Source organism: Drosophila willistoni, unplaced genomic scaffold, assembly GCF_018902025.1.
Source record: "Drosophila willistoni isolate 14030-0811.24 unplaced genomic scaffold, UCI_dwil_1.1 Seg816, whole genome shotgun sequence".
NCBI classification, from domain to species: Eukaryota; Metazoa; Arthropoda; class Insecta; order Diptera; family Drosophilidae; genus Drosophila; species Drosophila willistoni.
Window position 1 is genome coordinate 39,847 of NW_025814717.1, and position 15,372 is coordinate 55,218.

The 15,372-nt window shown below is 37.4% G+C and overlaps 2 long non-coding RNA genes across 2 annotated transcripts; both read left to right on the plus strand.

Moving 5' to 3' along the window:
* The first annotated feature begins 283 nt into the window (after positions 1–283).
* On the plus strand, positions 284–2,197 carry LOC124462005. The gene is made up of 3 exons (XR_006955352.1): positions 284–1,057; positions 1,123–1,579; positions 1,668–2,197. It is a non-coding gene; the product is annotated as an uncharacterized LOC124462005 (long non-coding RNA).
* Positions 2,198–4,711: 2,514 nt separating this feature from the next.
* LOC111519502 lies at positions 4,712–6,462 on the plus strand. The gene is made up of 2 exons (XR_006955353.1): positions 4,712–4,783; positions 4,845–6,462. It is a non-coding gene; the product is annotated as an uncharacterized LOC111519502 (long non-coding RNA).
* The last annotated feature ends 8,910 nt before the right edge of the window (positions 6,463–15,372 follow it).

The following is a 15,372-nucleotide window of genomic DNA, read 5'->3' on the forward strand; positions in this document are numbered from 1 at the left end:
TATTTCTATATATTATGCCTATCGCTTAAATGTAATTGTATCATTATTGTTTTCCCTTTATACTATCCTTGGTAGATCATTGTCATTATTATTAGGAAGAAATTTAAGAAATTACACAAATTGGACCAAACTATGTGAGTCCTTTGACGTTTAAGCTCCTACTTAATTGACCAAGCAACCAACAAACTATAATATATGTACATACTTCAAACAAGTTTTACCTAATTTTGTAGACCAAGTTTTCTTTTAAACATATTTCAGTTAATTTATGAAGTAGAGAGTGATATTTACGCACATAATTTTTATTCGATTCTTAGTTATAGTGTTATACACAACGTTGAAATTTGTACAATTTTCGAAGAAAAAATAAATTCATTTTATTTTTGGTAACAGTATACTTTTTCAAAACTAAACTAAAATGGCCGAACAGTCGACGAATTTGAAACTCTTGAACGAGCCAGAATCCAAAGAAGCTGAAGTCAAGAAAGCTGAAGACGACAAAGCTGAAGACGACAAAGCTGAAGACGACAAAGCTGAAGACGACAAAGCTGAAGACGACAAAGCTGAAGACGACAAAGCGGAAGACGACAAAGCTGAAGTCGAAAAGGTGGAACCAACTCCAGAGCCTGACAGTACCTCTAAGGCAGAAGGGATGGAATCGCTACCTTCATCTGCAAATGCAGTGGGGTAAGGTTCCTTGGCTGGCAATTTGGAGACGCGAATGCAAAATGTCCTGCAAAGACAGCAAGCATTTTCCGGTCCACATAGCAAAGAAATCGATGACATCAATGAGATTCTATTGCCAAATATGCTCTCCAATTTGAAGGCATACAATGCAATTTATGAGGAGGTGCGTAAAATGGATGCAGCCATGAAATCGAATCTTACCAATGCAGCTGCCATCGATCAAGACATGGGAAATATATATCTTGATCTGCATGAAACATATCGTAAATTGGAACGCATTGATTCGGTCAAGATGGAGTATTCAATGCGGGAAATACTTAAGAAAAAAGTACGCGAATCTGAGGAGTTGCAATAGCGTAATCGTCACTATGTAAGTAAATGATATCAATGAAATCGAATTTCCCTTAATCGAAGCCAAGTGTTCATGCACTGAAGGTAATGAAACGATGTTTTCGAACCCCAACCAACGGCGTATGTCAGGTTGTGATCCGCCTCCGGAGGTCGTAGAGAATGCTGAGAAACGCACTTTTTTGACCAATATGTTAGCCGTTAAGAAGTCGGAGTTCTCAATTCAGCTTAATCGAAGGAACAAGTATTTCCATGAAGTTGAAAAGGTATTAAAAATGAAGTCAGAAAAGTTGGAAAAGAAGGACGAAATCAAAGCAAGATGGTACTGAGAATTAATAATTTCAATTATATAGTAAGAGAAGTTGGTTTACTATGTCCTTTATATATATTTGACATTCAAAATTGTACAAAATTAACACTTCATATTTTAAACAAAATATGTAAAGTTATTAAAAAGTGTATTAGTGGACCAACCAGAAAAGAACCTTTTTAACAATACTTCATAATGGTGTATCGCTTCAAAATGCCAAGTTTTGCGAACTCAGTAAGTTAAAGAAATCATCCTCGTTAAAGATAAGCTCAATTTTCTAAGAACACTTTACAACTCCTTTACCACCCACCAAACATTCCAGATCTTCGCCCTCATCCTTCAAACCAGTCACATAAATCGAAGCATTTATTGTCACCAACTGGGCCTAGATGGGCTGAATAAAGTGAATGAGTGGGTGTGGCTGGTTGGGGCTGCACATGAACCATTCATGAAACGATTTGGCACAAATGCAAATTGGGCAAATCCCTACAACAAACAAAAATCCCTCCCGTTAAAATACACACAGGCATGGCACAAAATGCGCCAACTAAACAATGTAAAATGTTAAATAATTATTTAAAACAGTTGGAAAAACTCCTGTTCTGGGCTTGGCAACGGTGTGTCAGATGACAAAAAATGTTAACTGTTTACTTTTTGGCAAATTTATGGCCTAATGCAGCTGGCACTGGCAAGAAAAAAATTCCATTCCTGCTCAACCCTCAACACGCTGTTAGGAAATACGACAAGAAAAAATGTGTTAACAGTAGTGGAAAATATTTGCTGGTTCGACAAAAATATAATATACAAATATACATATATTGATTAGTTAATATAAAGAGAGAGCTAAGAGAATTAAAAGTTTTCAATTTATCTAAACTCATTTGTGTTAGTGAAAATGTTTTTATACAGATTGTAAAATATAAGATTTGACATTGACTAATCGCTAAGCTTAACGTCTTAGGTGTTATAGCTAAGTATTTCCAGCAGATCAATATCCAAACGATATTCATAATCAGATTGGAAGACTGACCTTAAGCCGGCTAAAATGCACTTCCAGGTAGAAGTGACCGAATTTAAGAAAAATAACGAAGATCTTTAATAGAAATTGATGAAGGAATTTTAGTCATTTCGACTATGTTGACATTAAAGAGTTAAATTAAAGTATAATGAATTGAATTTTTGATCTCTTTGTATTTGTATTTAGAGTGCCTGGAAAACATGTCGGCTAGTGTAATAGAAAACAATAGAGACCACAATAATCAGTGTAGTATATATGTAAGCTGCCAAATCGTGGCATTTAATTAAATAACATCTTTGGCACACACGCCCGCAACCACCCACTTATACAAACACAAACACACCCACACACACTCTTACAAATCCGCACACAAAATACTGGACTTAGCTGGCATTATAGCCTCAAGGGGGTCGGTGGTGGTTAACGTAGCTTTAAATTTTGAAGCCATACAAACACGACTTGGCAATTATATTTATGTGCCAGTTTCCAAAGGGGCATTCTGTTTACTTGAAAGCAATTAAAAGCAGACAAAAAGCATCTACCATCCACTCCCTGCCCTACCCTACCCTACACCCCCTCTATCCATATACTCCAGGATACTCCATCATATTTGCTTGTGAGAGTATTTGCTTAGTTCTGTTGGTGGAAGAAAGGGAGCAGGCACTCCATATGTATATGAAAAGCCTTGTAGTAAAATGGCCACTCAGGAAGCGAAGTTCGTTTATTGTGTCAGGGATATATCTTTTTGTTGTATAGTGAATGTGTATATGTATGTATTATTTGTTTATGTGTGTGTGTAGATATGGAACGCAGCAGAAGCAGTCTGTGCATTGCACAAATAACCTCGAGGCCATAAAAGAAATACGTTTACTATGTACTAAAATTGAGTAAACGCTGCCATTACGCAGGCTGCACCCGAACGTACTCTCCACTTTGCTTTGCTATTATTTTGAGTGCACACACACAAACACAGAGCAATAGTAGTAAAAAAAACGAATAAATGAATGAATGAAAGAGAGTGGACAACAGAGTACAGAGGAATACGAGGACTTCCAACAATTGTCCCCACCCACCCAGAGTAATAGATACAATTGTCTGGGACACTTTAGATGTGCCATCAATTGACTGGTCAGAATGATTCACCTTGGGTTAAAGCCTAACCCCAACTAAACTTTTCTCTTGCATTCGTTTTATATCCCTTTATCTTCTTGTTTGATATGAATGTTTTGCTGCAATCAATTAAGAAGTCAAAATATCTAGATGGAAGTATCCAACTTTTGAAATAGATAAACGAGTTAAACTCATTCACTAAGTCCATACTACAACCCATAGCAAGGGGTGCTGCAATATTAGGTATTAACAATTTGAGTCCAGATTGAATATATTAAAATTAGATGATAATTGAAATAAAGAGAGGAAAAATCCTTTTATTCATGTTCATAAACATATATCTAGAGTATTCTGAAAATTATTCATATAAAAAATCAGCTACAAAGATTTGTCGCTGGGAAAAAATGTAATAACTAAATATTTCGATTAAAACTTTTCTTAGAAATCTTTCAGAACTGTTTAATTATTAACCTTATTAACTGAATAATCCTGTAGTTTATTTATGACACACTTAAAAATTTATCCATGAAACTTTATAGTCCACTCTCGAGCTTCCCTTGTGTGACGAGCCCCTAGATCCATTTTACTTGGGAAAGTAAATAGCTTTTTATTTTCATGTCGATATGCCATTCCTTGTTTTCCTTTTTGCAATTTTGTCATAACAATTGTCAGAATGCAAAACAGGCGAAAACTGAAAAGAAATAGAATGAAAACAAAACAGGTCCAGGCAAAAGACTGTTGAGAGAGCAGTTTAGGGGAGACGACTGCACAATATTTTCATGATTGGAATATGCGATTAGCTGATGCGGTCAGCATTCTTAAATAGTCAACTCAGCTGACCGACTGACGGCAGAAATAAAAATTTCTCGGCACTTTAAAGTTTTACATGAAGTCGAGGTGATTTGCTACTTTACCAAAACATTTCGTATGCACATTTTGTATTTACATAAGAGTTGCCAGATAGATTGTAAAGCGATACAGAGCTGTTACTTTAAAGGTAAGAATCAAAGCATTGCATTGAAACAAAAGTGTTTTTCTCCATTCTTCCCTTTGAGAGCCTTGCCACATAAATTTGCACTTAGTTTTGTTTGTAAAGCAATTGAAGAAAGCGAGCGACAAAGTGGGAAAGAAAAAAAAGAAAAACAAATTTCGTAACCAAAACGAAATGAATTACGTTTACCTTTTTGTAAATTAAAGATCTTTAAAGTAGTCTTTGCTTTACGTTTTAGTGGGCTAGTCATCAAGTTTTCACAATCAAATATATTTTACTAAAGTACGCAGCAGAAAATTTATATAAAATAATGTATAAGGTAAAAAAAAATAAGACATTTTGATTTAGTTAATTTCTTTTTACACTTTTTTCATTCGCAGGGCAAGTGTAATGTTCATCCTAGGGTCACGGAAGATGTTGTTCATCTACGTCACATACCAGAACCTCCGAAATGCAAAATCAACTAGTCTTAGACGTAAAAATTCTTTAATACAGCAGAGTGAGCAGCGCCGTACCTCTTTACCCATTTATACTATACGAAAGGAAGCCCAAACCACATGGCTAAATACTGCCACTGAAGTTATTGGCATTGAAAACAAATATATCAACGAAATGGGCATGGATATCAATAATTTTTTTAATCCCAATTTTAAGAAAGTCAATCAACATAAATCCACTAAAAACGAAGCAGACGTTAAATTGCAGTGTGTCAAGAAAACAATAGAACCCATGGAACGAGTCAGTGTCAAGAATGTCTTTAAGGTTATCGAACTACAAAGTGGACTTAGCACCGCAAATAAGGTAATGGATCGTCTATCGTACTCTGATATGAAATCACGTAGAATTGGCAAATCGGGAAGTGCAAAGCTATTTTGTAATGAAAATGTCAAAATGATTGACTATAACGAATTGAAAAATATTAAGTGCTCACGCGTAGTCAAACTGTAATAAAATATAGAATCACCAAGAAAAAATCAACAGAGGATCAAATGCGAATATGCGAATTCCGTAGATAAAACGACGAAAGTATTCACAGATGTATTGAAAGAAAATCAGACCCATAGTGAGCCATTTCAGAAAACGGAATGTAGTAATCTTCCAGTTATAGAGGAAATAGAGGAGACACCAGATTTGATTGAACAAAATAGTCCCACTAAAGATCGGCAAGATACATTTGATGAATGGTATAAAAAACATATTGAGAAATCGTGTAATGAGATCTATGAACTAAAACAAAAATTACAGGAGAAATCCAAAAAGCAAGAGAAACCATTGTCAGCTGTTTTACCAAAATCTAATCGAAGCTTTCAAATGAGGAAGAAACATTATCGCTTGCCTAAAGCCATGCGTGCCAAAATCATCTATTAACCCGAAAAAACTGAAAAAATCGAGATAAATATTAATGATTTAGTTTTTCCCGAACCCGAATATCTGTCAAGTTTAGTTCCCTACCATTTGGAAACAGCAATAGACATGAACATTGACCCGGAATCGTCGATGCGTACAGGGCTCAAGGTTTGCGTCGCGAGTATGAGAAACTTTTACTAATTGAAAAGTACTTGAACGCTTTACCAAATCGTCTTAATGATATTCAAGCCGAGTTTGCTAAGACAATATGCGAATTTCCTAGTAACCAGCTTGAGGAGATAAACAAATGTCCTTGCGGTGTGCCACTGACACACTGCAGGACCATAATGCCTAGACCCAAATGGATTAACGAATCGGACTCAGCAAATGGCTAATGGCTACGCCCCCAGCAGTTTTAATCTCGATATTTATCATATGCATTTTCAGCATTTGTGTGCTGTCCAATGGAACACATAGACCAATGACCACGTGGGAGTATATGATGAATGCTTTTCATCAGCCATTTAAAAAGTCCACAAAAAAGTTTTCTTCGAATTTCTTTTAATAGTAGTTTTGTCAAATTTTTGTTACATATTTTTTTTAAAGGATTTTAAAAATGAACTGCCAAGTAAAAACAAGCCTTCAAAATAATTACAGTACTTCTTTCACAAGTTTTTTTATTGTTCACTTAGCATTTATTGTTTAAAGACTGATTGAAGGAAAACATAAGACTCCCAAAATTCATGTATCCGTCTCTCCCTGTCTGTCTTTAATGGGATTGGCAGTAGCAATATGATCAATAAAGTTCCATGAGTTAATTTTCACCCCAATCTGAACGGATTTGTGCACAAAAATTTGTCCATTTGTTCCTCCCATGGGCCGCAGAGCTAAATCAATTGCCAAATCAGAGAATTGCGAACTATTTCGTGTATGCCATGAGCATGAACATTGTCCGCCCCGTTAAGCTCCAGTCCAATGCATCAACTCCCACTATTGCCCCACCACTGCCAAGCATATTTTGTGCCATTTTTATGAGGCTTGCAGGAAAAAACAAAAATGCCTACGCAGTTGAGTCGAGTCAAGTCGAGTCGAATCGATGACAATGTCCATGGGAGCCACGCAACGCTATGCGCTGTCAACAATCACGAACCAATTGTCTATAAATACCAGTAGCGTTGAGGCAAACTCACTCAGGCCGCGCACAATCCCAATCCCAATACATGGGGTCCTTGCCATGGGGTCTCCTCTCTGGCTCTCTCTTTCTATCAAACAAACGCACAATCTGGCTGTGACTGGACTGTGGGAATGGAATGAATGGACTGCTCTTCCTCCACTCTTTGCTCCGTTTTTACTTCCGCTCTGTCGTTTTTCATTACATCGCATGTAACTTCCGGTTTGTTAAAGCGACACGCACTGTCCTACTATATAGACCAGGCTGCTCTTCGTTGTTATGGCTGCTGCTGACATCCGTGTAAACAAAAATGTACCAAACAACCAGTTGGCTAGAGATGTCACAATGCTCAATTTGAAGAATTATATTTTCTAGTGTATCTTCATTGATCATCCAGCCAGAGAATTTATAAATTTCTATACAAAAGTCTATAATTTGCCTTAATAAAATGAATAAATGGACCCTCTACCGTTTTTGTTATTAATTGAGTAGAAAAGATAAGTTAGACTTTTTACAATATTCATTTGTAACACTCTCCCATCCCTAAATGTAACGCACACACTTCCGCTGGTAAGGCTGACCAGGCTAAGGCTGACTTCAATCCCACCACCACCCCCTGATGATGGTCTTTCGTTCTTGTTTTCACTGTTTGTGTGCACGGTTAGGACTGGAAATGACAAATTCACTGTAGTTTGGCCATTGCTGTTGTCGATGCTGGCCCTATTGCTGCTGCTGCTGCTGCTGCTCTATGGTTAACTCCTCCAACACGTTTGCGACTCAGCAAACACCATCATTAATTTCCGTGGGGAAATCACACAAAATTTTTGCACAAACAAAATGTTTGTTTGGTCCAAATCCCCCCCACCGAAAAAACACAAAAAAAGGACAAAAAAATGGAAACCAAAAAAAGTAGAAATAGAAAAAGCCCACGAATTTTTGCATGTGATGCTGTGGTTAGCATTTTTTTTCCTTTGGTTGGAGTTTTTATTCCTTTCCCCCCCCTTCAATCGGATTGACATGGGGCGTGGGACTGACTGCAGCTTAGGTAGCAACTATTTTCCCCCTCCTTCACATTGATGTGTTGTGGAGGGTTCGACCAATTCGACCACATTTCGACATATCTTGCTCTGGATCTTTAACATTAACTCGCCCCAAATGAAATACTTGGCCGTTCTGAGTCGTCCCTTCTTCCATTAGTTGCAGACCTTCAAAGTGTCGCTCAATTAGCCACAATTTCCACTCATTTGTTGCACTCAATTTTCCTGATGATGGACATTTTTAAGCGGGGGTTCGCAAATACTTTAAGACTTGGTCATCAAATTATGAAACTGTGGTGAATGCAGGACGCTGTTGGGACTGAACAAAAATTGTTGTTTTCCAAAAATTATACAACAATCTGCCAAAGGTTTTATTGTCGCTACTGTTGTTGCGGTAGTTGGTAGTAATTTGCCTGCCACTTCACAGAAAGCGTAAAACTTTCAAAAAGTCATCAAAACTTTATGTAGCCAAGACTCACCTAAGTCGGTCGAAAACAACAACAGACAGACCAACAGACAGATCTTGTCCATTTCCAGAGGTTTTCTCCTGCATTTGCTTGTGAAAAACTTTTGTGTTTCAAAAAAAAATTTTTTTTAAAGCTTTTTCATTTTTTCCTTGCCTGTTATCCATTTAAGCGAGGTTCGAGGGGAAACGAATGAAATGTGCGATGTGGCAGAGTTCATTGGCTAATTAGCTCGATGCCATTGCGTGACGCACTAAAAATTACAAAAAACAAAAATATCCGAGAAGAAATAAACTCGATTCGATGCTATCGAGTTGCGTTTTCCCTTTTGTATTTCTGCTTCGTTTGATTTGGCGCGTTGTAATTGCAAAAGTTTATCTTTATCTGGGCCAGCAGCAGAAACAGCAGCAGCAGCAGCAACTAAAGCGGCAAATGGTCACATTAAAGTAATTACATTCACTGCTCATTCCATTCGCCCTGTTAGTTATCCCAAGATGGAACCAAAATGGAAAAGTCTCCTCATCGTCTTAGCAACTCACCGCAGCAGCCACTTGCCCTTACGCTAATTTGCTTCCTTTTAGACCATACAATGAAAATGCCAGTGGAGGCGGTAAATGGACATAAAGAGCCAAATATCTTTTGGGTTTTGTTTCATCTCATCTCATTTCAATCAAATACCTTCATGTTGCCCATCACTCAGATTGAAAGCCTCGAGGTGCTAAAGCTACATTTAAAATTTCGGCTTAAAACCAATAATATTAATAACTTTGTTTAGACAAAGCTAAAAATAGCTTAACCATTTTCAATTCAGCGGAGGTGAAACCTGTCAATAAAAGAGAATTGTTTATATAAATGTTAAACTTAATAATTACACTAAACAAAATATACTTTAAATTCTATTTTAAATTTTGTCTGAGATCAACTGACATATAAATGGTATATACTTTTACCCTTATATCGAAAGTGGTTAAAAATTCAAATAAAAGACACAAATTGTGTGAAATCTATGTGTGTGTGTGTGTGTTGTGGGGAACGATTGTGAGGGAAATGTCTGTGGTGCATTTGGGGTGTGCCATGGCAAATCAACAGCGCCAAATTCAATTGCAAATACCGAAACACATTGTTCTCATGTCTCACTATTTCGTTGACAATTTTTTAGTTTTTTCCCTCTCCTTTCTTTTCATTTTTCTTGTTGTTTTATTGTTACGTATTTCCCATTGGCGAGAGAAAGACACACTGTCAGTATGAAAAAGATTGTGGACTGCCACCATAGGGATTTATAAAAAATGCTTCGATTTATGTTTAGTGCGATATTTGCATTTTGGCTGACGAACGAAATGGCGACAAATGCAACAGAAATATGTTACAACAAGCAGGCGAAATAGGGAGTTGGGAAAAAGCTGTGGGGAATTTGAAAGAAAACCTTGAGCTAGATGTTTATTTCGACAATCAATGGGAGTTTGATAATGCTCAAATAGATGAATACAGAATGCTCTATCTATTGTTTAAATTATTCCAAATATACGTAGCTCGGGATAAGGATAACAAATTAGACTAAGAAATTACCTTTGGCACAGGATTCCAATATATTATACAATATATGACTAACAAAGCATTGAAAATTTGTGATATATAATTTTTGAAATCTTTTTATACCCTTGCAGAGGGTATTATAAAATTGTTCAGATGTTTGTAACGCACAGAAGGAGACGTTTCCGACCCCATAAAGTATATATATTCTTGATCAGCATGAGAAGCTGAGTTGATATAGCCATGTCCGTTTGTCCGTCTGTCCGTCTGTCCGTCCGTCCGTCCGTCTGTGCGTATGCGTTTTACTCAGCCGTCTTAAGAGCTATCGGGCTGAAATTTTTTTCCGGGTTTTTTATTACCCGGGAAAAATAAAGTATGAAAACCATCAGGATCGGACCACTATATCATATAGCTCACGAAGAACTAGAAGAAACATTTTCATAAAAATCGGAGTATGCTATGAAATTTACATATGTGATTGTAAAAAAAGCAATGAGGTGTCACGGGACACCCGGGTAGAGCGAAGCTCTCTAGGAATTCGTCGAATTTAGGGGGTCACTGAAGTGTAGCTGAATTTTGTTAATACACTTGGATTTGAAGTCTCACTAAATTGATCGCAATATTGGGGGAGTGAAGGTAATACCCCATGCCAGTACTAGGCGACGCCCTTGTGTACACATACTTTTTATACCCTTGCAAAAAGGGTATATTAATGTTGGTCAAAAGTGTGCAACGCATAGAAGGAAGCATCTCCGACCATATAAAGTATATATATTCTTGATCAGCACGACGAGACGAGTTCAAATAGCTATGTCCGTCCGTCCGTCTGGATCAACGCAAACTCCTCATAGATCGTAAGAGCTACAGTGCTGAAATTTTGCATGTAGGCTTGTATATCGCGGATTCAGCCGGATCGGATCACTATATCATATAGCTCCCATACAAATGACAAAGTCACGAACAGTGACTTTTCTTAATAACTTCGTTATTTTCTGAGCTATTGTCGTGAAATTTAATATTGTATGTATGTTCATACATATGTGCATACGTATTTCCATATATGTAGTTATGTATACGTATGCATACGTTTACAAGACTAAATCTGATATGTACATATGTATGTATGTATGTATGTACCGACATAGATATATGTACATATACGCATGTATATGTATATGTATAGGTTTTACAGGTAAATGAATATGTACATAGCACAAAACATATGTATGTACATATGTATATAAGATTAAGCAGTCCTCGGTAGATGAGTTGTCTAAGTGGCCCAGTCATTTAGTCAACTGAACAACGAGGATCCGGGTTCGAATCCCAGGCTAGTGTATGGATGTAGTTTTCGTCTAAGCCAAAGGCCTAAGTTGCCAGTGCTTGTAAAATATAGTTAGGTTGATAGTTTATAACTATATCCTATACTTTAATAATAATAATAATATAAGATTAAATATGTATGTATGAAAGATAATATACATATGTACATATGAATGTGGGAAATGGTATTGAGAGGGAGCAATCAAAAGTAATAGAAGAGAGAAGACAAACGCGTAGGGGCCGAACATTCTAGTAGTAGTAGAGAGAGCAGGGCATAGGATCATTATATAAGTTGAGAGAGAGCTAGTTAAAGAGGCCGTGGATTATTCGCAAAGAGACTGTCAACTGAGTCGCACGTCAAGGTCCATAATTAGTTTAGTGTTATTTCTATAAGTATGTTTAAATTCTAACAATATATTGAACTCGATTGTCATCAAACAATTCAAATATTAATAAATAAATAAATATAGAAACGATCGCTAAATCAACGCTACATTTTTGGGGGCTCGTCCGGAATATTGTTTAAAGAAATTAACATACAAACATATAACACTGCGTGAGTGAAAGAGACAACAAACAAAGTTCTTCGAAGTGACAAAGCAAAAACTTTTGTGTCGTCATCATTGTGTAAGAGCAAGCGAGATAGGCTGTGCTAAATTGTTGCATAAAATCTTTGGTGCCCAAATACGTTACGACGCAGACAATACACGCACGAGCATGTTTGGTAACGGACGGCGATCAGTGAATTTTTCTAGAACAGTCTAGAAATATTTGGACAGAGCGAATCAAGAAGCAAAACGTCAGCAGAGGCAGAGGCAACCCGTTGGCAGAGGCGAACCGTTGGCAGAGGCAACCCGTTGGCAGAGGCAAAGCTGGACGTAGCGTGAGGCAAAACGTCAGCAGAGGCAGAGGCAACGCGTTGGCAGAAGCGAACCGTTGGCAGAGGCAAAGCTGGACGTAGCGTGAGGCAAAACGTCCGCAGAGGCAGAGGCAACCCGTTGGCAGAGGCAGAAGCTGGACGCGGCAAGAGACAAAACGTTAGAAGAGGACAGACAACCTGCTGGCAGAAATTAAACGAAGACTTCGTGGGACAGGAGCGGACTTGGGTAAATTTTTTGGGGACTATATGTATATAGTTCTAACCTTAATTGAATTTACTAAAACTAACCTTAGCATTAATTATTGGTATTGAACAAAGAAAATATTGTAATATGGAGCTTGACGAGGTTATGGCATTGCGAGTCGCAGATTTGCGAAATAAGTTGGCCGAATTGAACCTAAGCACAGTGGGAAGAAAACGTGATCTACAGAATAGACTTCTTACTCATTACGATATTCAAGACCAAGATAGCGAGGATGAAGAAGTAGAATCAGTAGTTACAGCTAGAGGCGAATTGCCCATAAACAATTGTAGTCGATCTTGGTACACCTTAAAAGATGTTGAGGGCAGTGTATCCTATTTTTCCGGCTCAGGTAGTCCCGACATTGATTCGTGGGTACAAGAGATAGAAGAGTGTGCTATTACAGTACAATGGGATAAGTTACAGACCTTTATATACGCCAAACAGTTGTTAGCTGCGGCAGCTAAATCATTTATTCGGAGTCAACATGGTATAAACAATTGGGAGATATTAAAAGCAGCACTGCGCAAAGAATTTGGTTCGAAACGATCAGCAGCTGAGATTCATAGAATATTATCGCAACGTTCTCAGAAAAGAGAGGAGACTTTGCATGAATATTTGTATGCTTTAATGGAAATTGCCAAACCAGTGAATTTGGACGATGAGAGCTTGATAGAATACCTTGTATTGGCATTCCAGACTCACAAGTAAATAAAGCTATTCTATTTCAAGCCAGGAATCTACAAGAACTGAAGTTTCAAATAGAAACGTATCAGAAAGTTCGTGCTTCACACAAGTCGTTAAACAAGTTTGAGGCTCAGTCAGGAGGAAAGATTAATCAGGGTAAAATAATTGATACATCTAAGAATCGGAAATGCTATAGTTGCGGTGATACATCACATATCAGACGAGACTGTCCGAAGAACGACCAAAAGTGTTTCAAATGTGGTAAAGTAGGACATCGAATGGCACAGTGCAAACTAGAAAATCCAATTAAATACGAGAGAAATACAAACGTGGTAGAAAATGAAGATGTAGTAATACAGCCGTCAAGCGAATTTACTCCGTCAGGGTTAGAACTTAAAGACATGGTATATTCTAACGTTATATTTAAAGGACTCGTAGATACTGGCGCTGGATTATGTCTTATGCGAAGAAATATTTATTTTATGATTGGATCGAAACCGTTATTAGACGGAGCTAGACACTTAACAGGAATTGGCGACAGTAAAGTGTTGACTTTCGGTAGTTTTATCATACCAGTGAAAGTGGATGGTTTAGTTATGAACATAGAATTCCATGTAGTGCCAGATCAGGATATAAGTTTTGATGCTATACTGGGTCGAACGATATTGAACACTGTTAATATAAATGTAACAGCAAATGGATCTAGGTTTGCTATGCGCAACGATATAGAAGTTTGTCACACCCATAGTATGTCAAAGAGAAAACAAAATGAGTCAGATATTCAGTGGGCAGGAGATATTGGAAATATCTTCATCACAAATATTGAAGACAGGGATAAGAGTCCAGACATAAATCTTTCGCATTTAAACCATTTGATAAAAGGGGAAGTAGAGAAATTAATTCGGAACTACCAGCCAAAAAGAAATGCAAACGCACCAGTAAGCATGAAAATTATATTGAGCGACGAAATACCTGTGTATCAGCACCCGAGACGTTTAGCCCTTTGTGATCAGGAAATTGTTGATAAACAAATTCAAGAATGGCTAGCAGAGAAAATAATTAAAACCAGTACTTCTGAGTACGCGTCGCCAGTTGTCTTAGTCTCGAAAAGAATGGTCAAAAGCGTTTATGCTGTGACTACAGGAAATTAAACGAGAAGATTCTTCGTGATAACTTTCCCATGGCTCATATGGACAGCGTTTTAGAAAAGTTGCAAGGTGCCAATATGTTTTCAACTTTAGACTTAACAAACGGATTTTTCCATGTACCGGTAGTAGAAAGCTCTCAGAAATACACTTCTTTTGTTACTCAGAGTGGACAATATGAATTCCTGTATGTTCCTTTTGGTATTTCAAATTCACCAGCTGTATTTACAAGATTCATAATGGTTGTGTTACGAGATTTGATTAAAGCAAACGATTGTGTAGTGTACATGGACGACATCATCATTCCAAGTACAGGTATCGATGATGGGTTGGCCAAGCTAAAACGCGTACTAGACGTGTCAGCCAAAAACGGTTTACGAATTAATTGGAGTAAATGTCAGATGCTACAACGAAAAGTCCTATTTTTAGGGTATGATGTGGAAAAAGGTACCATAACGCCGAGCAAAGAAAAGATTAGAGCGGTTTCGAATTTTCCTATCCCAAATAGCAAAAAGGGGTTACAAAGATTTTTGGGTCTAACTTCCTATTTTAGAAAGTTTATTGAAAGGTATGCAGTAATTGCGAAACCGTTGTCCGATTTAATGCGTAAGGATTCTAAGTTTGAATTCAAAGATATACACAAACTCGCTTTCGAGGAACTAAGAGCTGCGTTGACCAAAGAACCCGTCCTTAAATTGTTTAACCCGAAATTGCAAACTGAAATACATGCGGACGCTTCAAAATACGGATTTGGGGCAGCTTTGTTACAAAAGCATCCAGAGGATAATTCATTTCATCCCGTTGAATATATGAGTCGTAAGACAAAATTGTGCGAAGAAAGGTATCATTCTTACGAACTCGAAGTGCTTGCTATAATTGGAGCACTAACCAAATGGCGTGTTTATGTCCTAGGATCTCGATTCACCATAGTTACTGATTGTAACGCATTTGCTATGACCATGAAAAAGAAAGATGTTCCTTTGAGAGTTGCTCGTTGGGCTATGTATCTTCAAGATTTTGATTATGTTATCGTACATCGATCAGGTACTCAAATGAGGCACGTCGATGCGTTGAGTCGTTTTG